At 44.7% G+C, this 23,856-nt stretch overlaps 1 protein-coding gene across 5 annotated transcripts in view; it reads left to right on the plus strand.

Annotated features, from left to right (window-relative positions):
• Nucleotides 1-23,856, plus strand: part of RARS1 (arginyl-tRNA synthetase 1) — a 736,258-nt gene that overhangs the window by 100,804 nt on the left and 611,598 nt on the right. For 2 of the 5 annotated variants that reach the window (XM_075344557.1, XM_075344559.1), the window contains exon 2: nucleotides 5,545-5,664. The exons of the other annotated variants lie outside the window; for them this stretch is intronic. The gene's annotated coding sequence lies outside the window, so the exon portion shown is untranslated. The remainder of the gene's footprint in view (nucleotides 1-5,544; nucleotides 5,665-23,856) is intronic. 5 annotated transcript variants of the gene reach the window in all.

A 23,856-nucleotide genomic window follows, 5' to 3' on the forward strand; every position in this document is an offset into this window, starting at 1 on the left:
ATGTGAGAGATTGTTTAGATAATAGTGAAAAATAACTAAAAATAAGTGATAGTGAAAGTGTGAAAAAAGGTAGTGTAAGGTGAATAATGAGATATATATATAAAAAGTGTTTAATATTAAAATAATTTAATCTTCATATTTCCAACTCTTCAATCTGCATGGGCACATGGTATGATTGTAGAGAGGTCAGGTTAAATACATCATCAAATCCATATCACCGTCACAATAGGCATAGCTAGAAATAGAATAAGTAGAATCAATATGTAATATACATAAAATCAATAAATTGTACAAAGTACAGAACCGACAAACACACCAAGCATAAAAACAAAATAAAAAAAGCGGATGAATTTATAAAAATATATAAATCACAGACTTACAGTAGAAAAGACATCGATGCATACAAACAAATATATCTCGTATAACAATGTATTTTGCCCATATATTTTATGAGTTAAGAAAGGGGGCGAAACTTAAAATATCATTCAACCGTTTAGGGTGTATGGTGTCAAGGGTCCATATCCACTTACATTCCTGTTGAGAAAAGCAAAAGACAAAAGGCGATCAAAATAGGTCCAAATATATTTTATTAATAGAGTGCGGACAAGTGAAGGGGGTCAAACCCGGTATACATCACTGTAGCTAGCATATGCAACAATTGTGCAAGACAATATACAATGTCAAGATTGTGAATATATATATATGCACAGTCAATCAATACAATCTGCACTGAATATAGAGAATCTAATATATTCACAAAGGGGACATCAATATCCCTTAGTTGTATACATAGCTCAATGACTGCGCAGTCCACTGCAGCTACTCATATCCTTAGGTAAACATGTAAGTCTTGAATTGCCTTTCAACAAGTGCCTTTATTTATCTGCTTACTGAATTGTGGACAATGTTCATATCCCTTATGTCTCATCTTCTGTGCACTCTATGAGTAATCAATAGATACTTTGTGTGACTATGTCCACGGATTACAATGTGCTCCATGTTTTGAGTCTGGAGCAATTTATGTGGTCTTCGCAATATATATAACATCTAATTCCTTTTGTGTGCATTGAGGATAATTGAGCTATGTATACAACTAAGGGATATTGATGTCCCCTTTGTGAATATATTTGATTCTCTATATTCAGTGCAGATTGTATTGATTGACTGTGCATATATATATTCACATTCTTGACATTGTATATTGTCTTGCACAATTGTTGCATATGCTAGCTACAGTGATGTATACCGGGTTTAACCCCCTTCACTTGTCCGCACTCTTTATTAATAAAATATATTTGGACCTATTTTGATCGCCTTTTGTCTTTTGCTTTTCTTGTATTGTAATAGCGATTTGGTCCTGCTATTGTAGTCCTCACTCTGCACATTATACTATAGTGTGATAATTGTTTATTATCGTTATGCAGAATCTGTGTATGCCATTTCTTACTTTACATTCCTGTTGGGCAAGTCTTTTCATCACATTATTACTGGAATCCGTGGAGGCAATGTGATCGATACCAATCACCCTGAGTAAGGATGCATCACAATTGTGATGCTCCTTAAAATGTCTGGGGATTGATTTCAGAGCATTTAAATTGGTTTCAGTCTGTGCCTGCTTAATGTCCCAAACATGCTCACTAATACGGACTTTTAGCTCCCTATTCGTTAGGCTAACAAATTAATGGGCATGTTGCATAGTATGGAACTTCTTTTGTTGTGCAAGCAATGCTGTGAGTGATCACAAATCTCTTAGTGCCCGTAGAATCATAGAATTCAGTGGCCACGTCTACATTCGGGCAGGCTACACCTCTCCAACATGGCTTACACACCCATTTTGGGGCAGAGCTGGAAGGAAACAGACTTTTCTGGATTGGTTGATGATGACTTGAGACCAGATTCTCGCCAATGTTCCGTCCCGTCTCTTGGTTATATTAGGGTACGGTTTGATGTATTGTTTAATGACAGGATGCATTAGAAGAATTTGCCAGAATTTTTCAAGGCATTTTTTCATAATGGACCAGTGTGAGTGATATCTTGTGATAAATCTCACCTGATCTGTCTCTTGATGTTTCCGGGATGTGTAAAGGAGTTGACAACCAACCACCCCTCCAGGCCGTCCAATCGTCTCGGGGATAGGTGGTTTGACGGATAATATTTGTAAATACATCGACAATCAACTTAAATCCTCAGTCGAAAGTCTTCCGTCGTATTTACAAGATACTTCTGATTTTTTGAGAAAGATCGATGGCCTATATGTGGAAGAAGGGATGCTTCACATGCGACTTAGAAGCACTCTATACAAGCATTAGGCATGAAGAGGGAATACACGCTGCTTCAGTTTTCCTCAGGATGAGTAATATGGGCAACAAACAGATTAATTTTATTCTTGATCTTCTGAGATTCGCATTGTATCATTTTTTCACTTTTATTGGCTCCTTCCTACAGCTCCAGGGGACCTCAATGGGCGCGGCTTGCGCACCAACTTATGCAAATCTGTTCCTGGGGCTGTGGGAGAGGGAGCTATTTTCTGATGAATCACAGGTGTCAATGGAGCGTGTCATTTTTTGGACACACTTCACTGACGACATTTTTTTTTTTATTTGGAAAGGTTCTATTGCAGATTTAAAAAGGTTTCTTTTTATTTTTTGAATAGGAATAAACTAAATCTGCGTCTGACCTATAAATACGACTTGACCACGATTGTTTTTTTTTTTTTTTTTGGACGTCCGTATTAAACGTGATTAATCTAATTTTTTGCAGACTGAAATCTACCGTAAGACAACATCAGTAAACTCATTTCCTCACGCTAAAAAGTCTCACCCGCCTCAAATGTTTAATGGTATACAGACAGCACAATTTCTTCGTATTAAAAGAGTGTGTTCCACAGAAGCTGACTTTGAGCACCAAGCCCTTGAATTGAGAAGGAGATTTCAAAATCGCGGATATAGCAACAAATCAATTAATGCTGCCTATACAAAAACTAAAAATTCTAAGAGTCAAGAACTCCTTTACACATCCCGGAAACATCAAGAGACCGATCAGGTGAGATTTATCACTAGATATCACTCACACTGGTCCATTATGAAAAAATGCCTGTAAAAATTCTGGCCAATTCTTCTAACGGATCCTGTCATTTAAACAATACATCAAACCATACCCTAATATAACCAAGAGACGTGGACGGAACATTGGAGATCATCTGGTCTCAAGTCATTATCAACCAATCCAGAAAAGTCTGTTTCCTTCCATCTCTCCCCCAAAATGGGGGTGTAAACCTTGTGGGAAATGTGTAGCCTGCCCGAATGTAGACGTGGCCACTGAATTCTATGCTTCTACGGCACTAAGATTTGTGATCACTCACAGCATTACTTGCACAACAAAAGCAGTTCCATACTATGCAACATGCCCATTAATTTGTTAGCCTAACGAGTAGGGAGCTAAAAGTCCGTATTCGTGAGCATGTTCGGGACATTAAGCAGGCACAGACTGAAACAGATTTAAATGCTCTGAAATCAATCCGCAGACATTTTAAGGAGCATCACAATTGTAATGCATCCTTTACTCAGGGTGATTTGGTATCGATCACATGGCCTCCACGGATTCCAGGGATAATGTGATGAAAAGACTTTCCCAACAGGAATGGAAATTAATATGGACCCTTGACACAGTACACCCTAAAGGGTTGAATATTTTAAGTTTCGCCCCCTTTCTTAACTCATAAAATATATGGGCATAGTACATTGTTATACAGGATATTTGTTTTTATGCATTGATGTCTTTTCTACTGCAAGTCTGTGATTTATATATTTTTATAAATTCATCCATCCGCTTTTTTTTATTTTGTTTTTATCCTTGGTGTGTTGTTTGTCGGTTCTGTACTTTGTACAATTTTTATTGATTTTATTTATATTATATATTGATTCTACTTATTCTATTTCTAGTTATGCCTATTGTGACGGTGATATGGATTTGATGATGTATTTAACCTGACCTCTCTACAATCATACCATGTGCCCATGCAGATTGAAGAGGAAATATGAAGATTAAATTTTAATATTAAACACTTTTTATATATCATTATTCACCTTGCTCTACCTGTTTTTCACTTTCACGATCACTTATTTTTAGTTATTTTTCACTATTATCTAAACAATCTCTCACATTACATACTTAATATATATATTTTTTCACTTCCTTCATACTTATCATACATTATAATCTTCATCACATATACACATTTACTATTTCTTATTTACATCTATGCACACACATTATCGGCCTTCCTATATGTCACTTCATTTAATTGCTGTTTCTACTTTCATGGACATATCCTGGGATGAGCGCATGCACTGGTCGGGGCAGCGCGCGTCATCGTGGGGGCGTCTCTGTTCCTGGGCTCGGACCCGGTCATGTGACCTGCCGGAATCACATGGGTTTCCATGTGTTTCGTGGCCGATCGCGTCATCGGCTCCGCCCCCCCGGATGACGTCCTGCATGATGCATGATTACCTTGGACTTTTTTTCAAATCTTGTGCTATATATGCTATTTATTATTAATTTGCTGTACTACCCGGCTTCGACCGGGTTAATAACTGTTGTTAACAAAATATAATTTATTAACATTCCTGGGATAGAATGTATAAATTGAATGTATTAACGCCCGGGATAGTAACTGTCTCTGTTTCTCTCCCATTCTCTGTCTGTCTCCCCCTCTGTATATATCTGTCTCTCTATCTCTTTCCCTGTCTGTCTGTTTCCCTGTGTCTGTCTCTGTCTCTTTCCCTGTCAGTGTGTCTCTTTGTCTGTCTCTTTGTGTCTGTCTCTTTCCCTGTCTGCGTCTCTTTCCCTGGCTGCATTGTGACACGCCAACATTCCATATAAGGGCGTGGCTGTGCATTCTTCTGAAGTTCTGGCTGCACTGTGGCTCCCAGTTCCATTCGCTTTAATGGAGGCAGGTTTTTTTGGCAAATAACTGTAAAGCGTGGGGTTAAAATTTCCCCTCAAAACATAGCCTATGACGCTCTCGGGGTCCAGACGTGTGAGTGTGCAAAATTTTGTGGCTGTAGCTGCGACTGTGCAGATGCCAATCTCGAACGTACACACATACATACACATATTCAGTATTCAGCTTCATATATTAGATTATTACATATTTTTGATATATCATGTGGAGCCACTCAAATGTAATTTTGTAATTTTCGGATTCATTACTGTCCCTTGTCGTGCTGTCTTTCTGTGCATTTTGCACTTTTTATCTTGTTTTTAATCATTCATTAATAAAATCTGATTTTATTGTCTATATTCTTGTATTGGCTATTTTTTTGTTTATATGGTTATATAAGTGACTGACAGTATTACAGTGAAAAGCCAGCTAGTAACTAGTTACGCTTTTATTGATCGAACAGTTATCGAACGGTAACTCGAACGGTCGAACGTGAAGCAAATCGTTCGAGTTCGGCAAACGACTCGAACATCGCCCAAAACAACTCGAATTTGAAACTGGCCAACGGTTCGATTCGAATAACACTCATCTCTACTCTCTAGGTCCTGAAGGGACGGAACTCTCGTCTGCCTCCAACAACGTGCAATCCGGCACCAGGCTGCTGTAAGGATGTGAAGCATTAACTTGGAGGCCAATTTGCCCCTCACCCCCAGTCCCAAAAGGTAAACTAGTGGATCGAGGTCTACCACTACATATAAGACCTTGTTTATCAGGACTTTAACTTGTTCCCAGAAGGGTACTATTTTCCAGCAGTACTAGAAGGTGTGGCATAGTCCCCGTATTCCCCCCCCCCCCCCACACACACACACCTCCAACAATAAACTGGGGCAGAAGGGTCCAGCACATGAAGGAAGTTTGGCGTGTGGTACCAAATCATCAAAATTTTGTGATATTTTCCTTGTACAAAGTGCATATTGATGTCCTGGTGGCACCCCTCCAAATGGCGGACCACTCCCGGGGGGAAATCTGTCTACCCAGGGAGGACTCCCATTTCCGCATCTAAGGAAAAACCCCATCAGACCCACATTGCGGATCAGAGATTAGCATTTAGATTTCAGAGATCAAGCCCCTTGGTATCAGTGCCCCTCCTACAGATCTTCTCAAATTCCGTAGGTATAGAGGCACCTGCCCGACCATATAGAGTGCTGGCCAGGGGTCTGACCTGCAAAAACGAATAGAACTCGCAGTTAGTAAGGGAGAAATTGGTTTTAAGAAAATCAAGAGTGGCTCTGCATGGTGTTCCTGTCATTAATATCTGCAAATCTAAACAAGCCAGCCCTAAGCAAGGGGTGCACCATAGCGGATTCTAGACTACTCGGAAGCATTGGTTGGTATATGAAGGACACCATGGGAGAGCAGGGAGATGTTGAGGCGAATCTACATGTGCAGAAGATCCATAAATCCCTAGTAAACTGCATGGGGCCCAAGAGAGGAGGGAAGGAGTCACACTGAGCTGGTGGCCATAAGAGAGAGTTGGAGTGCATTGGAGCGAGCCAGAGTTTCTCTTTCAGTCCACCTGTTCTAGGCCCAAAGGGAAACCCAAAAGGGGATTCTCCGCCCAGTAGTACCTAATGACGTGAGATGGACAAACCCCCCCCCCCCTCCCCCAAGCCTGTGGGCCGTCAGGACCGTCCTGGTCACCCTATGTCGCTTATTGCACCAAATGAACCGTATGATAGCTGCCTGAAGAGCTTTCAGCTCCTTTAACGGTATCTTAACCGGGAGGGTTTCGAAAACATATAATAATTTAGGTAATAGACTCATTTTTTACTACTGCCATCCGACCCATCCAGGAGAGGGGGGAGGTGACCACTTGTTCAGGAGAGTCCTCAGTTCTCTAAAGAGATGAGGAAAGTTAGTTTCATAGAGGGTATCATAAGAAGAAGTCAAGTTAACACCAAAATATTGAACGGCATTTGTCTTCCATCTAAACTTAAAGTTCGGGGGCAAGGTTCAACGGCATGGCCTCTGTTTTGCTCGAGTTAACTTTGTTATCCGATAAACTCCCATACTCCTTCAAGGTACGCATGAGGTTCGGAAGAGACACATTAAGGTTGGTGAGCGTTAAGAGGACATAGTCTGTGAACAGGGAGATCTTAAATGATTTGCTCCCCATCAAAATCCCCGAGATGTCAGGATTGCGCCGACCTGCCGCCGCTAAGGGCTCAATGCACAATGTGAAGAGGAGGGGAGACAAGGTGCACCCCTGCCCCATGCCGTTCGAGATGACAAAGGATTTAGAGGTACATAAAGGGAGTTTAATTGATGCTGTTGGATGACTATATAGAGATTTTAGAGCTAGCATAAAGCCACCCGAGACCCCAAAGACCCTCAGCGTCTTAAAAAGAAAAGGCAGGAAAGGCGGTCAAACGCCTTTTCCGCATCCAGGCTCAACACCATCATCTGCTGATTTCTCTGATTCGAGACATCCATCAAGCCCATGGCTCTCTTAATGTTATCCCCCCCCTGGCGGCAAGAAATAAATCCCGCCTGATCCTTATGTAAAAGTTGGGCTAACCAGTGATTGAGTCTAGATGCTAATTAAGCTTGGTGAAAATCTTCAAATCTGAGTTCAAAAGGGCAATTGGTCTATAATTAGCAGAATCAGGCTGGTCCCTGGGTGGCTTAGGGAGAAGGATTAGGTGAGAATGAAGCCTGGTTGGTGGAATAGGGGCACCCTGTAGAAAGGAATTAAATAAGGCGGACATGTGGGAAAGGTGCTCTCTGGAAAATGATCTGTAATACAAAATACGTCAGCCCATCTGGACCGGGGGATTTCCCGGAGGGCATAGACTCCAGGACCCTCCCCAGCTCCTTGAGAGACACTGCCTCGTCATGGGCATCAACCGCCTCCTGGGGCAAAGAGGGGAGCTCAAGATAGAAGTAATCCTCGTATACCATGTCCCCACAGGAAACCGCAGCAGAAGAATCCCATAAGTTATACAGCTTATTGTAGTAATTGTAAAAAATATCTGCTATGGAGGAGGAGTGGTAATGAATAACACCCCCTTCATCTCGCCGTTCCTAGGGGCAGGAAGATGTAGAACGTTCCTTGAGTTGGCGAGCGAGAAGAGCGTGAGCCCTATTGCCTCCTTCGTAATATTTCTGTTTGGTGAAGGTTAGTAGCCTCTCAGCTCTCCCTATCACCAAATGTTTCAGCTTTTCCCTGATTTTATGAGTTCAATAACTTTACGCAGGATATTCAAGGAGGGGGACAATGAGAGCTCTCTCTATCCAGATGCTTAAGCTGGGCCGTCAAGGATTCCCGTTGGGCTGCAGCATTCCTCTTAGCCCTGATACTCTCCCTGATACAGTGAGCTCTCATTATGGCCTGATGGGCTTCCCATATAGTGGCCAGTGAAGAGTTCAAGCCCATCTTCAGTTGGAAATATTCCACAAGATGTTTTTGCAAGGAGGCCTTAATGACTGGGTCCTTAAGCAAGGACTCATTCAGGCACCAATGGTAAGGTTTAGGTTGAGGGTTGTCCTTTTTAAGATCCATGATCAGGGGGGAATGGTCTGACCACGTTAAGGAGCCCATCTCCACCCTCTCGAGACACCCCAGCAGCTGTGAATTTATGAAGAAATAATTCTAGTGTGGGTCTGATAAGGGTGAGAGTAAAAGGCCCTCTCGCCAGGGTGCTCCACCCTCTATGCATCATAAAGTGCCTCAGTCCTAATGAGCCATCGGAAGTCCTTTTTTTTATTTTTTTCATAGCATCGGAGAGCGGATGTCCCCCAGCCGAGAGCCTGTCAGAAATCTCCGAAAACGGAATATTGAAATCGCCACCCAGCAAACTTGCAGTGGGAGGGAGCCCTCCAATAAGGGAGTAGACCCCCCCTCACCTCCTCAGGAAGCGTATCTGACTGTCGTTTGAGGCGTAGATGTTAGCCAAGATATAAGGAGAGCTCCCCAGGAGAGCCTCCAGAATCACGTGTCTGCGTCCAGGGTCACAATGGGAACTGGTATAGGGTATAACTTCTTGGAGTTGAGTATGCCGAGTACTGCTTGGGGAAGTGGTAGGCCACAAATTTGATTGAGCCCTACTTATCAAAATCTATTTATTGGATGTAGGCAATGTCTGCCTCGGACGAGTGCAGCTCCTGCTGCACTAATCTCCTTTTGCGGGGGGGAGTTAAGACCCCTCACGTTTAAAGGATAAAATATGAGCCATGATTGGTATGAGAAAAGGGTGGGAGAACCACCGATATACCTTTATCTATGTAGATATAGCAGCTCAAGGTCATCATGCTAAAGGGGTGTAGCAGCTGGAAAAAGCCCACTCCATCCAGGACCCATAGGAAAAGCAGGATCTGAAGAAATGTAAAAGGAAAAAACATTGAGGGAAGGGGAAGACTAGGACACACATCGGAACAAATAAAAATCAGAAACAACATGTAAAGTATAAGAACCAAAAACATTAATTCCCGGGGGTTAACCCTGCAAGGGGTCGCCCCGAAGAGGTCTCCCTAGTTCGAATAGACCGGGAGAATTGGGCCAAAGCTAAACGCACTCCCCGGGGGATTCCCAGAAATGTCCTGAGTGGGGACCGTCCTGAAGGCACGAACCCAATCGGGAAGTTATCACACCTCACAAGGAGAGGGACATGGCCCCCACTGACACCCTCCCCATCTGACCCGTAGGAGGCGGCCGTCTCAATGGGAATCTGGGGAAATAGGGGAGCCAGCAATGGAAAAAAAGAGCATTTATAAAACTCTTATCAGCATCAAGCAGGGCTAACTGTCTTCGGGTATGTGCGCACGTTGCTTTTTACCTGCTTTTTTGCTGCTTTTTCTTCTGCGCTGTTTAATGCCAAAATGGATGTGTTCTTCTATTCAAGCAAAGTCTATGGGAATTTGGGTTTCTTGTTCACACTATGTTGTTCAAAATGCTGCCTTTTTGAGGCAGAACTTTGGTCAAAAACTCAGCTTTTCAAAGAAGCAACATGTCAATTGTTTTTGCCATTTGGGTTTTGCACTGCAAAGCTGAGTTTTTGACCAAAGTTCTGCCACAAAAAGGCAGCATTTTGAACAACATAGTGTGAACAAGAAACCCAAATTCCCATAGACTTTGCTTGAATAGAAGAACACATCCATTTTGGCATTAAACAGCGCAGAAGAAAAAGCAGCAAAAAAGCAGGTAAAAAGCAGGTAAAAAGCAACGTGCGCACATACCCTTAGTGTTAAACATCATACTTCACTATTGCAGACCCAAAAGGTAAACCTCACGGAACCCAGACTGTGCCAGAGGTCACTATGAGCAAGGGCGAGAAGAGGAAGGGGACCCACGACCTCCCGAAAACTCCCCCCCCCCTTCCCTACAGCTCTCATTTTCCACCCTCCACCGTGGACCCCCTGATAAGTGTAGGGAACAGGTGGGTAAATGAACCACCGGAATGTCCAAAGCTTCACAAAACGAAGAAGTATCCTCCGGAGTACCCATGATGGTTGATCTGCCATCCTTACGGGCAACTAGAGCGAACGGAAATCCCCAACTGTATGGAATCCGGTGATCCTGCAGGGCTACGAGTAGGTGTTTGAGATGCCTCCATTTCTGCAGAGTGATGCGTAATAGATCCAGGAAAAGCTGGACCTCCTTGTTGTTGAAAGTGGGTGCGTTGTTCCTGGCCCTAGCCCTGGACATAATTAGCTCCTTAGTCGCAAAATCATGGACTCAGCATATAATGTCCCTGGGTTGGGCTGATAGGTTTTTGGGCTGCAGCGCCCTTATGTGCTCTGTCCAGTTTGATGATATTGGTCGAAGGAGTCCCGAGGACGTCATTGAAAATTGAAAAATGGAGCTAGGGGCTTCTGTCGTCGGACTCCGGTACCCCTCTCATTCGTATGTTGCATCTGCGCCCCCTGTTGTCAAGATCCTCTAGGTGGGATTGCATGTCCTCCATAGTCTTTCGCTGGGCCAGGATTAGCTGGTGCAGCTCTGCTACATGGGATCTGGAGTTATCATGTTCCTCCTCCAGGGTCTCAATCCTGCCAGATAGGTGCTGTAAGTTCCACCTCACCCCAGCTATCTCAGATCTGCAAGTGTCTTTGACTTCATTAATGAGGGTTTGAAAGTCCTCCTTAGAAGGGAGCTTATCTATAAGGTCTTGCAAGTCCATGGAGGGTGTGCGTGGCCCTTTTAAGTTTCCCTCCAGCTATAGATGCTTAAAAACTGCTGAGTAGAGCTGATTGAATCCGCCAAAATCCGGGACCGGCAGATCACTGCCGGATTGAAAAAAAAATCCAGATCCGCTCTGGATTCCAGTGCCTATATAAGTCTATGGAGACCAGAATCCGGAGATTAAAAATGTTTGTGGAGGGGATAGGGGGGGGTAGGAGCGCACGCGGTATACTCACCCGAGGCTGTTTCATGGCAGCAAACTCCTTCCGGCTCACGCTTTTCCCCTCCACAGACAATTAAGTATTCATTGTTTTGCCTGCCCACCGGCGCGTGTAATTGGTTGCAGTTAGACGTGCCTCCACACTGAGTGGCAGCGTGTCAGCTGACTGCAAACAATTGCAGGCGGCAGGACGGCCGATGGGCGGGGAAAGCAGTCCAAGTGTCTGCGGGTCAGTATGGTGAACGTGCATATGTTTCAGAAACTCATGCACGTTCCTGTCAGAAGTGTGCGGCTGTGCTGGTGATGCGCTGTCAGGCTCGTACAAATCTGACATGACATCAGCCGGCACAGCGTGCGGTCTCTGAGCATGAGTGTGCATGTACACAAACACATGCACGCTCCTGTCAGAAGTATGCAGCTGTGTCGGTGATGTTTTTTTTTTTTAATTTAAATTTAAATAAAAAAAGACTTGCAGTCCCCCCTAATTTTCATCCCCAGCCATGATAAAGCCGGCTGGGGGCTAGTAGTCTCATCCCGCAGCCGCGCGGATCCGGACTTAACAGTTCGAATCCGCTCAGCCCTACTGCTTAGCTGCTGCTGGGGAGGATGGGAGGATTAGTCCACCTGGCTGTGCTGGGGCCCAGGAGTGAACTGTGAGCTCTCCCCCTTGGGGACTCCCTGAACACAGGAATCACTGCTGTGGTCTCCTGGCTGGGGTGATGTCTGCCAGGCTTAGCGATCCTCCCCCTCCACCATTACCTCTGAGCCGGGGGGCTGAATCCAGGGCATCTGGACAACTAGAGGAGCTGTGGGCCTGCTGAATCCTGCCCTCCACCCCCTCTCTCTCGCCTGCTTCAGGGAAAATGGCTGCCGAATCTCCTCCGTTGCCTGCTTCAGGCCCAGGAAAGCTTCCAGAGCGGTTCTCTGTTGCGGGGGAACAGCCAATGCCTGCTGCGGAGCCTTTGCCTTACGGGGACCCATGATGGGGGCCAGTGGGTGAGTGCAATTTATTGTAGTGCTAAATTAGGCTGGGTGTCAGCGGGAGCTCCTCTGTCCTGCAACCGCTCAGCTCAGCATCCTGGACACGCCCCCAACATGCCCTTTCTTAACGGAAGAAAAGATGCTGGTGTTAAAGAAAAGGGTCCTTGTCCTCTTAAAGAAAAGGAGGTGTGCCATCAGAGCCGTGATGAGTGTCCTGGGATTGATGAAATTTTGCATACCCTGCGGTAGGTGGAGTCAGTGGGATTCCCAACCCTTTAAGTCGCTGATCCTGACACACTCAAGAGGAGGTTTGACATGACTGGCAAAAAAAGATCAACCTGTCATCTCGGGTCAAAGAATCCCTACACTGGTGGACAAATTGCAGGAATCTTCAGGTGGGAGTCCCCTGGGTCACCTACCTCTGTGTCACCCTAACCACAGAAGTGAGCCACAGTGGCTGGGGGGAAGAAATAGGAGACCATTACTCCCAAGGGAGATGGACATCAAACGTACATATAGCCCTCAGTTCCGGGAACTGAGGGCTATATGGGAAGCCATCCAGGGCAATCGGGAAATTCTCAGGAATCAACACATGAGGGTGCTGTCAGACAAAATCATGGTATTTTCTTCATCTGGCTTCAGGGAGAACCAAAACATCCCACTCTCCAAGCCCTGTCGGATCAGATCTTCCATTGGTTAGAGATGTCTGTGGTTTCTATAACGGCGGTCCACCTAAAGGGCTCAGAGAATCAAATTGCAGATTACCTCAGCCGGCAGGACATAAGACCCTCGGAGTGGGAACTGAATCTGCAGGTATTCTACCAGCTAGTAGACAGATGGGGCCTACCCCAGATACACCTCTTCACCTCCAGTAAGAACGTGAAAGTAGAGTATTTCTTCTCTGGACATAACGACAACCCGGTGGCTCTGGATGGTCTCTCTCAAGCCTGGACATGGATCTGGCCTACGCCTTTTTGCCTTACCTATTAATCCCAAGGGTGCTAAGGTAGATTCAAGAAGATCGGGCCACAGTAATCCTAATAGCCCCAATTTGGCCAAGCAGGAGTTGGTTTTAACTTCTAGAACTAGCCATAGAAGAACCAGTGACACTTCCACGTCAAGAAGCGCTGCTCAGACAGGGTCCTCTTCTACACCCCGATGTATAGCATCTACATCTGAAAGGCAGATCCTATAGACTCAGGGCCTGTCGGGAAATGTCATTACCACCTTACAAGCAAGCAGGAAACCAGTCACACGGGCAGTCTATAAGAAGATATGAAGGAGGTTCTGCTCATCCATGGTAGATGACGTGATTGACACCGCACATCAGACTTTGCGAATATCTTGGATTTTCTCCCGGCAGGTTTTGATAAAGGCCTCAATCCGAACACTGAAGGTACAGGTCTTGCCTCTTAAAGGGAAGGTGCCGTGTTTTTTTATTTTGTATTAATAATAGTGTTTATGAAACATTTTTAATACAAAATTAAACTCACTCTTCATTTAGTTTTTACTTAATTCTAGTTTTACTGAAGCCCTGGACGCTGCCATTTTGAATTTGCTGTGAGTAACGACAGTTACCTCCTTTATGGCAGCGCCCAGGGCATAGAAGACCAGTGTCTGGCTCCCACTCTATATTGTAACATAGAGAAGGCGTCTGCTGTGAAATGGTCGCGCCCCCTGGGCTGTCCAGATCACAGAGGGAGGAGTGTGTGCATGCAGAGCATTGTGTGTGTGTGTGCATGCAGAGCATTGTGTGTGTGCATGCAGAGCATTGTGTGTGTGCATGCAGAGCATTGTGTGTGCATGCACAGCATTGTGTGTGCATGCACAGCATTGTGTGTGCATGCACAGCATTGTGTGTGCATGCACAGCATCGTGTGTGCATGCACAGCATCGTGTGTGTGTGTGCATGCACAGCATTGTGTGTGCATGCACAGCATTGTGTGTGCATGCACAGCATTGTGTGTGCATGCACAGCATTGTGTGTGCATGCACAGCATTGTGTGTGCATGCACAGCATTGTGTGTGCATGCACAGTATTGTGTGTGCATGCACAGCATCGTGTGTGCATGCAGAGCAGTGTGTGTGCATGCAGAGCAGTGTGTGTATGCAGAGCAGTGTGTGTATGCAGAGCAGTGTGTGTGTGTATGCAGAGCAGTGTGGGTGTGCATGCAGAGCAGTGTGGGTGTGTGTGCGCGCATGCAGAGCAGTGTGTGTGTGTGTGTGTGCGCGCATGCAGAGCAGTGTGTGTGCGCGCGTGCATGCAGAGCAGTGTGTGCGCATGCAGAGCATTGCATGTGGGTGTACATGCAGAGCAAGCGTGCATGTGGCAGAGCATTGTGTGTGTGTGCGTGCATGCAGAGCATTGTGTGTGTGTGCATGCAGAGCATTGCGAGCGTGCATGCAGAGCATTGCGTGCAAGTGCGCATGCAGAGCATTTCGTGCAGGAAGAGCATTGTGTGCAGGTGTGCGTGCATGTAGCAGAGCATTGCCGCCTTCATGCTGCTTGGTCACACACACACACACACACATACACAGTACACACGGTATATAGTATATACACACACACTGGCTCCGCTGCCCTCATGCTGCTCGGTCACACACACAGTATATAAAAACTGTACACATGGTATATAGTATATACACACACAGGCTTCGCTGCCCTCATGCTGCTCGGTCACACACATTTTATACACACACTGGCTCTGCTGCCCTCATGCTGCTTGGTCACACACACACACACACACACACACACACTATATACACACTGTACACTCGGTATAGAGTATATACACACAGGCTCCGCCGCCCTCATGCTTCGTCACACACAGTATATACACACAGTATATAGTATATACACACACTGGCTCCGCCTCCCCCATGTTGCTTGGTCACCCACAAAGCATATACACACAGTACACGATATATAGTATATATATACACACACACACTGGCATCGCCGCCCTCATGCTGGGTGCTCGGTCACACACCCAGCATATACACATACTACACACACTGTGTGCGTACGTGTGTCAGAGCATTGCGGGCAGGTGTGGATGTTGCACAGCATTGTGTGGGTGCATGTGGCAGAGTATTGCGGGCGTACATGTGGCAGAGCATTGTGTGCGTGCGTGTGGCAGAGCATTGCGGGTGGGCATGTATGCGGCAGAGCAATGCTGGACCGGGACGTGCAGAGCTCTGTGGGAAGCACTATGCAGCTGTCCTTCGTGACACTTTAGATATAGGTGGTAACCAACAAAATGGCTCCACACTGTAATACTAAATTTCACCTTCCCTTAAACTTTTGGAAACACCTAGATTGGGAAGAGGAGCTGTGACATCACACACAGGAGAGCAGATTCTGCTCACTTTTACTGCAGCTGTAATGTGAGCTAGTTCTACAGTAGGATTTCTGTAGGATTTCAGCAGCTGCTCCCAATAGTGTTTAAGAGTAGAAAATATCAAACTTTTAAATTTTCTTTAATTGTGCTCAATTAAAAACATATAATATTTAAACAAAACATGAATACTTTACATTTTTTTTCAGTTATTGAATTTTTATTTTTTTAATAGAAGACACCTTCCCTTTAAGTGTCTTCTTTGATAAAACACTGGCCACTCATCCCTGGATCATTAGATTCATCAAGGCTATACAAAGGCTAAGACCAGTCGTGCACAGTAGAATCCCCTCTTGGGATTTGAATTTGGTCCTAAATGTTTGTGATTCGCCTTATGAACGCCTGGATCAAGTTGACATCAGGAAGCTCTCAAGCAAACCTGTTTTACTAATAGCCATTGCAACAGCTAAAAGGATAGTGGAGATTCAGGCGCTTTCCTTTGAAGATCCTTAAATTATCCTGGAGGATCACCTGGTAATGAGACTAGACCTGATTTTCTTGCCAAAGGTCCTTTCTACAGCAAACCTAAATAAAGGGGTCATCCTGCCAACTTTTTGCTCGGAAGGGAAGAAGCCTATTTGACTTTTCAATCACAAAATTGGCTGCAACCATTTGCAAATGCCATGTTGCTTTTGGAGAGCCACTGATGTGCCTAAAATCAGGGTTGGAAATATTTTTTTTTTTTTTCAGTGACCATTTGTAAATATTTGCCATCAATTATTAACTTGAAAATTACCCTGCTATGTTTGGTCAAACAATTAACTCACTGTGGTGGCTAGAGCTTCTTCTCTTTGGTGCTGCTACAATATTAAGTGATATTGATCTTGTTGCTTCTCACAACTGCTTTTCCAGGTTTGTGTTGGCTGGGACTGTTTTATATACATGACATTGAAGATGCTGGGAATTCTGTACATACATCACATAGGAGCCTCTGAGGGCATATAAATCACAGGAGACACTGGGGCTATGCATAACAGGAAGGGATGGAGGCATATACATCACAGGAGGCGCTTGGGCATATACTTCAAACAAGAAGCTGGGGGCATATAGGTGACAGGGGACGCTGAGGGCATATTCCTCACAGGAGATGCTGGGGGCATATTCCTCACAGGAGATGCTGGGGGCATATTCATCACTGGAGATGCTGGGGGCATATTCGTCACAGGGCACGCTGGGGGATATACTGTACATCAGAGGACGCTGGGGGCATGTACATCACTGGGGAGGCTGGTGGGCATTGTCATCACTAGTGAATCTGGGGGGCACAGACATTACTTGGGGGCAGAGACATCAGTAAGGAGCACAGCCAGCCCTGGCGGCTTCAGATGTCGCTGGAGGGGCTGCAGGGGGCACAACCAGCCCTGGGGTCTGGAAGGGAGCACAGCAATTCCTGGTTTACACAGAGTGCCACAGTCGTCGCTGGGGGAATCTGCAGGGGTTACAGCTAGCCCTGGGGTCTGCAGGGAGCACATCCGGGCTGCAGATGTCGCAGCAGATAACAATGGGGGGGGGGGGCCCTGACGGCGGGCAGCAGATATCAATGGGGGGGGCCCTGAGGGCACAGACGTTGCTGGGGGGACGCAGATGTCACTGCGGGGGGTGCAGACTGTACAGGTGATGCTGGGGCAGCCTCTCCACTTCTGTGCAATGGGAACGCATCGTGTGTCAACCCTGCTACAAAGTATGTTCTCACGCTGGCACTGGGCAGCATGAAGACATAATCCTCCACTGTATGCATCGCAGCATTCAGCATTGAATGTGGAGTGTGGGGATTTAAAGAGCTGGCAGCCAACAAGACGCAGCTGCCGCCCGAGCACGGCAAATCTTGGGAATCAGCCAGTGGGCCGCAGAAAAAGTCATCACCGGCTACATACGGCCCATGGGCCGGAAGTTCTCCACCTCTGGCCTAAACAGTGGCAACCCCCCCAAATCTTGGAAACTAGATTCCCAAGGACTTTATGTAAATGTGTGGTGACCACTATGAAACCCCAAGTGCTTCAGGGAATTTTAAAATGTGCTCGTTTTACCACAAAAAAAATGTTAAAATATTCACCAACAAAATTTATAAAACCACTTTTTAGGGACCACATCACATTTGAAGTGACTCTGAGAGGCCTAGGTGATGGAAAATAACCAAAAGTGACACCATTCTAAAAGCTGCAGCCCTCAAGTTGCTCAACAACATTTCCAAGAAGTTTATTAATCTTTCAGGTGCTTCACAGGAACTAAAATAATGTGGAAGGAAAAAATAATTTTTTTTAACCTTTTTCCTCAAAAAAGTTACTCTATCTTCAATTTTTTTCATTTTCACACAGGCAACAGGATAAAATGGACCCCAAAATTTGTTGGGCAATTTCTTCTGAGTATGCTGATACCCCATATGTGGTGGGAAACCACTGTTTGGGTGCATGGCAGAGCTTGGAAAGAAAATTGACGTTTTGGAGCGCAGATTTTGATGGAATGAACTGCCAGTGTTTTGTCTGGTTTGGAGAGCCCTTGATGTGCCTAAACAATGGAACCCCTCCACAAGTGAGCACATTTAGGACCGTGGACACTCCAAGGAATTTACGTGTGAATTTTATGTGTGGTGAGCACTTTGAACCCCGAGGTGCTTCAGGGATTTTTATAAACTTGCCTTGTGAAAATGAAAAAATACATTTTTACCACAAAAATGTTCTTTTAGCCTCACATTTTTTATTTTCACAAGGATAACCAGATAAAATGGACCCAAAAATGTGTTGGACAAGTCTTCCTGACTATGCTGATACCTCATATGGGGTGATGAGAAAACAATGTTTGGATGTACGGCATGACTGAAGGGAAAGAGTGACGTTTTGGAGCAGGGACTCGGTATGTTTATGGTAATTTTATAATGTGGCTTATGAGAGTTGTGTAGAATACGTCAGGTTAGCATGTGTGAGTTGTGTAGGGAATGTCAGGTTAGCATGTAAATTTAGTAGCCCATGGACATGTGGTAGGCTTTGAAACAGTCTTTCATACAAATTGAAGGTTTGTTGGCGTGTCGCATTAGAAAATGATTATCAAATGAACCGGGCACTCCAGAGGTGAGAAAACAAAGAAGTATTTAATGATTAATTAAACCCAGTTTGTGAAAACGTTTTGGTCTGCCTTATGGTCAACGACCTTCTTCAGCTCACATGTTGGAGATTATGCAGAAAACGAGCAAAAAATTACAGAGCGGTGTCCACTGTTGTCTGTGAGCGTGCAGACAGCAGTGGAAACCGCTCTGTACTTTTTTGCTCGTTTTGCTGGTTTTCTCACCACCTAGAGTGCCTGGTTTCCAGGGCTATGGAGTCGGAGTCGGTGTTCATTTTGGCGGAGTCGGAGTCTGTATAAAATGGACAGACTCCGACTACTAAAATATATAATAAATTGGGTACAGTAGTTCAATGCAGAATGTGCTGAATATTTTTTCATAGGAATTTGGGAAAGTTATTAAATGTCCTATAAACGCCTGTTCTATTCCTGATCTGATACGTCTTTAAGCTGCAAAAGCAGTTTAGCTTTTTAAAAAACCGCATCACCTGATAGGTTTTTGAACTCATAGATAATATTTTCAATAGCAAAAGCAGATTAGAAAAATGCCACACAAACTGACATGCTCATTCTTTGTAAGGATCCGTTTTTGAGCCCAAAAACGGATCCTCACAAAACACTGCTTCATACATAAGTACAATTAAACTGATGAATGAGCGTAATGAGCAACGGCTAGAAGAAAATTTAGGATTCTGTATGTCAGAGATGGAAGGCCACAGTGCTGTTCATGTAACGGAGGAACAAACAGACATTACAACAGCAAAATGATACTTTAGAATTAGATGATAGTGTTGAAGTTGCTTCAAAACACTTTCATATTCATCACATGCGCTGTGTTGTGCGCATGCCGCAGCTGGCAATTAGAAAAAGTCTGCAAGAGGGACATGCTGGAAATCTGATTGGAAAAGTGAGGAAATTGGTTATTGCCGCCAGAACCCCTAAAATTGATTCCATTTTGAAGAGCTGTACTGGGAAAGGGGCAATTGTCGATCAAGCCACTTGGTGGGGCAGCACTTATTTAATGATTGAGCGATTTGCGTGAACTAAAACCATTTCTTATAGATATGGCGAACCCTCAGGTAACCCTAAGTAAAGGTCAATGGACATAGGTGGCTGAACTGAAGGAATTGCTTAATCACCCATTTACCGTGACTAAAAAATTACAAGCTGAGGATTTAACTCCTGGCATTTTCATAAGGGAGTGGAAGAACTTGCTATTTTGCCTGTCCCAAAAATGAGGTTTAATCGCAGATGGCATTTCTGTTTCAATGAAATGGAGAGACACTGCTATTGGAAAATAAAATTCTTCTGGCAGCTGTTTATGTAGCTATAAGTCATCGTATACTGCTTGATGATCAAAAGCTTACTAAAGAAAAAGAAGCTCTGACTGAGTTAGGATGAGTGGCCTACAGGACTGCCAGGTGCAAGAGGACTTGGGTCCTGACAGTGCTACTGCTGCCATATCTTTATCCTCATCAGATAAGGAGTTTAAGTTTGACAAGTATTTGGATGACATGGAGCAGGCAAAGTGTTGCCGCAAGGAAAAATATTTCACTCCGTCGCCTATAGCAAGCAGATTGACCATATTTCATCAAAATTTTTCACTTGCTCTCAAATAGAAAAATTCAACCATTCATCAAAACTGACTGTTTATGAGGCCATTCCCTTATACCCGGAAATTGTTAGAGATGTTGCCTATGTGGTTACGGCTTTGCCTCAAACCTAAGTTAGTGTAGAGCGGTTGTTCTCTAGCCTTAGGGGGCTTTGCACATTACGACATCGCAAGCCAATGCTGCGATGTCGAGTGCGATAGTCCCCACCCCCGTCGCGATATCTTGTGATAGCTGCCGTAGTGAACATTATCGCTACGGCAGCTTCACATGCACTCACCTGCCCTGCGACCTTCGCTCTGGCCGGCGACCCACCTCCTTCCTAAGGGGGCGGGTCGTGCGGCGTCATAGCAGCGTCACACGGCAGGCGCCAATAGTGGCGGAGGGGCGGAGATGAGCAGGATGTAAACATCCCGCCCACCTCCTTCCTTCCATATAGCCGCCGGCGGCAGGTAAGGTGATGTTCCTCGCTCCTGCAGCTTCTCACACGGCGATGTATGCTGCCGCAGGAACGAGGAACAACATCGTACCTGTCCCAGCACCGGCATTATGAAAATGTCGGAGAATACACCGATGATACGATAACGACGCTTTTGCGCTCGTTCATCCTATCATCTAGGATTTACACACTACGATGGCGAGAGCGACGTCGGATGTGCGTCACTTTCGATTTGACCCCATCGACATCGCACGTGCCATGTTGCAACGTGCAAAGCCACCCTTAAAATTATTAGGTCAGATTTGACGTCATCTATGAAGGAGGATCTGATGGAGGCAATGCTATTTCTTAGAAATAATTCATAGACTGCGCAAGTGTTTAGTATGTTTTTGTTGAAAACTGTTCTTTGCCACTTGCATAGTTTATTACATAGTGTTATATATACACAATATATATATATATCTATATCTATATTACATAGGGTTTTACATATTTACAATTTATTCCGTTACAGAGGTACTGGGGACCACCCCTTCAAAGCTTCCAAATATTACGGTCTTTATCACTATCTCCTGAAACTGCAGGAAGGTACTGGTCTGGGCTGCACAATTCGATAGCACAAAAGCATTATATAGTGCCAGCTGTACTATAGGCAGGATAGCTTTTTGTATCGCAACTTAGCCTTTCGCATGGTGCTGGAGAACTTGATCAGAGAGACCTACTCCCCTCCCCATGTTTTTGTTGTATCCCAGGGCAAAGGACAGTTTGCACACTCGAACAGCGGTGGCAGTGGTGACAGGACCATATTATGGTCAAGAAAAGGATGTCCCTCTTGTCCTTGAACTTGACCACAAGCATGTTGTCTCTACATTGAGGTCTGCTCTAGACCTTTCTGAGCAGCTGTCCAATTAGCGATGTAGGGAGGCTCCAATGGTTTCTTCGCACAGTACCGCAAGCTGCTGTAGCTCTGGCAGAGAAGGATTTTAACAGTGGGATGCTGGTTTAAAAGTTATCAACATAAAAGTGATAACCCTTATCCAGCGGTGGGTGCACCAAATCTGACACAATTTTCCAGTCACCCCTTGTCTCATGACTGTACCAGCTCAAAAGGGTGCTTCTACTCCATAACTAAGCAGAGTCTGAATACTTGACTGTAATATTTCATTTTTTTCTTGTTTAATAAACTTGCAAAAATTTCTAAATTTATTTTTTTTCTGTCAAGATGGGGTGAATTTACCAAATGGCTGCAATGAAACAAAAAGTAAAAAATGTAAAGGGGTCTGAAAACTTTCTGTACCCACTGTAAATTACAGAAGAGGCTGGGGGCATATACAATACATCAGACGCTGGGGCATATACAAGTGCATCTCAATAGATTAGAATATCATCAATTTATTTCAGTAATTCAATACAAAAAGGGAAACACATATATTGTATAGTCATTACACACAAAGGGATCTATTTCAAGATTTTATGTTAATGTTGATGATTATGGCTTATGGGCAATGAAAACCCAAAAGTGGTTATCTCAGAAAATTAGAAGAATTACCACAAAAAACCTGCAAAGGCTTCCTAAGCATTTCAAATTGTCCCTTAGTCTGGTCCAGTAGGCTACACAATTATGGGGAAGACTAACTTGACAGATGTCCAGATGGCAGTCATTGACACACTCCACAACAGAGATCTCAAACACGCGGCCCCTGAGGCTGCTTGCTGCAGGCAGAGTGCCCGTAGACCCCATGACGATGGCGGTATTATTCAGGGGGTCAACGCCGGCAGGGCTTTACTACAGTTGATGCATTTGTGGCACAGCGTGCGATAGGAGCTCTCTGCACTATATCAATGTCTAGCAGGTAACATCACTGTATGAAGTCACCTGCTTGCCTGTGATTGGTAGAGTGCAGAGAGCTCCTGAGTGTTGCGCTACAAATGAATCAAGTATAGTAAAGCCCTGCCGGTGCTGGCCCCCTGCATAGTAACTCGATCGTCGGGGTGTCTGCAGGCCGCACCAAGTCGTTAAGAGAGGGAACGTAGGAAAGGTGAAGAATTTTTTTTTTTTTTGTGTATGTCAAGAATGGTATAATAGCGAATTAGGATGAGGACTGGGTACATTACTACTTGGGCACAATGCTACAGGGATGGACACAATGCTACAGGGATGGGCACAAGGATGGTGGACATTACTACACGGGACAAGGATGGGCACAATGCTACAAGGATGGGCACAATGCTACTAGGCACAAGGATGGTTGACATTACTACAGGGGACAAGGATGGGCACTAAGCTCCAGGGATGGGCACAAGGATGGTGGAAAATACTACAGGGGACAAGGATGGGCACAATGCTAAAAGGATGGGCGCAATGCTACTGGGCACAAGTATGGTGAACATTACTACTGCGGACAAGGATGGGCACAATGCTACGGGATGGTCACAATGCTACAAGATGGGCACAAGGATGTTGGACATTAGTACAGGGGACAAGGATGGGCACAATGCTACAAGGATGGGCACATTACTACTGGGCACAAAGAGATGAAAAAAATGTTTTTACCATTAAATTATATGTAAAAAAATTAACATAACAAAAAAAGTGTAGGTTTGTTTTAATAAACAAGCAAAAAATGTTAACAGAAAGTGATCCAAAGGTGTATAGAAGAAAATACATGGAATCACTAAAATGTCACTTGGCTCTGCAAAGAATGCAGCCCCCCAAATATTTTTTTTTTCTATGTGCGGCCCATACACCTAGCCAAGTTTGAGACCCTTGCTGCACAAGAAGGGTTAGCCACATCAGAGTGGAGAGGCACACAATCCAAGCTGCTTGAGGTCTCGTGTGAAGATTCCACAATCAGTGATGGTTTGGGGAGCCATGTCATCTGCTGGTGTAGGTCCTCTGTGTTTTATAAAGATCAAAGTCAGCGCAGCCATCTACCAGGAAATTTTAGAGCACTTCATGCTTCCCTCTGCCGACAAGCTTTTTGGAGATGAAAATGTCATTTTCCAGTAGGACTTGGCACCTTTCCAC

Source organism: Anomaloglossus baeobatrachus, chromosome 4, assembly GCF_048569485.1.
Source record: "Anomaloglossus baeobatrachus isolate aAnoBae1 chromosome 4, aAnoBae1.hap1, whole genome shotgun sequence".
In the NCBI taxonomy this organism is placed as follows: Eukaryota; Metazoa; Chordata; class Amphibia; order Anura; family Aromobatidae; genus Anomaloglossus; species Anomaloglossus baeobatrachus.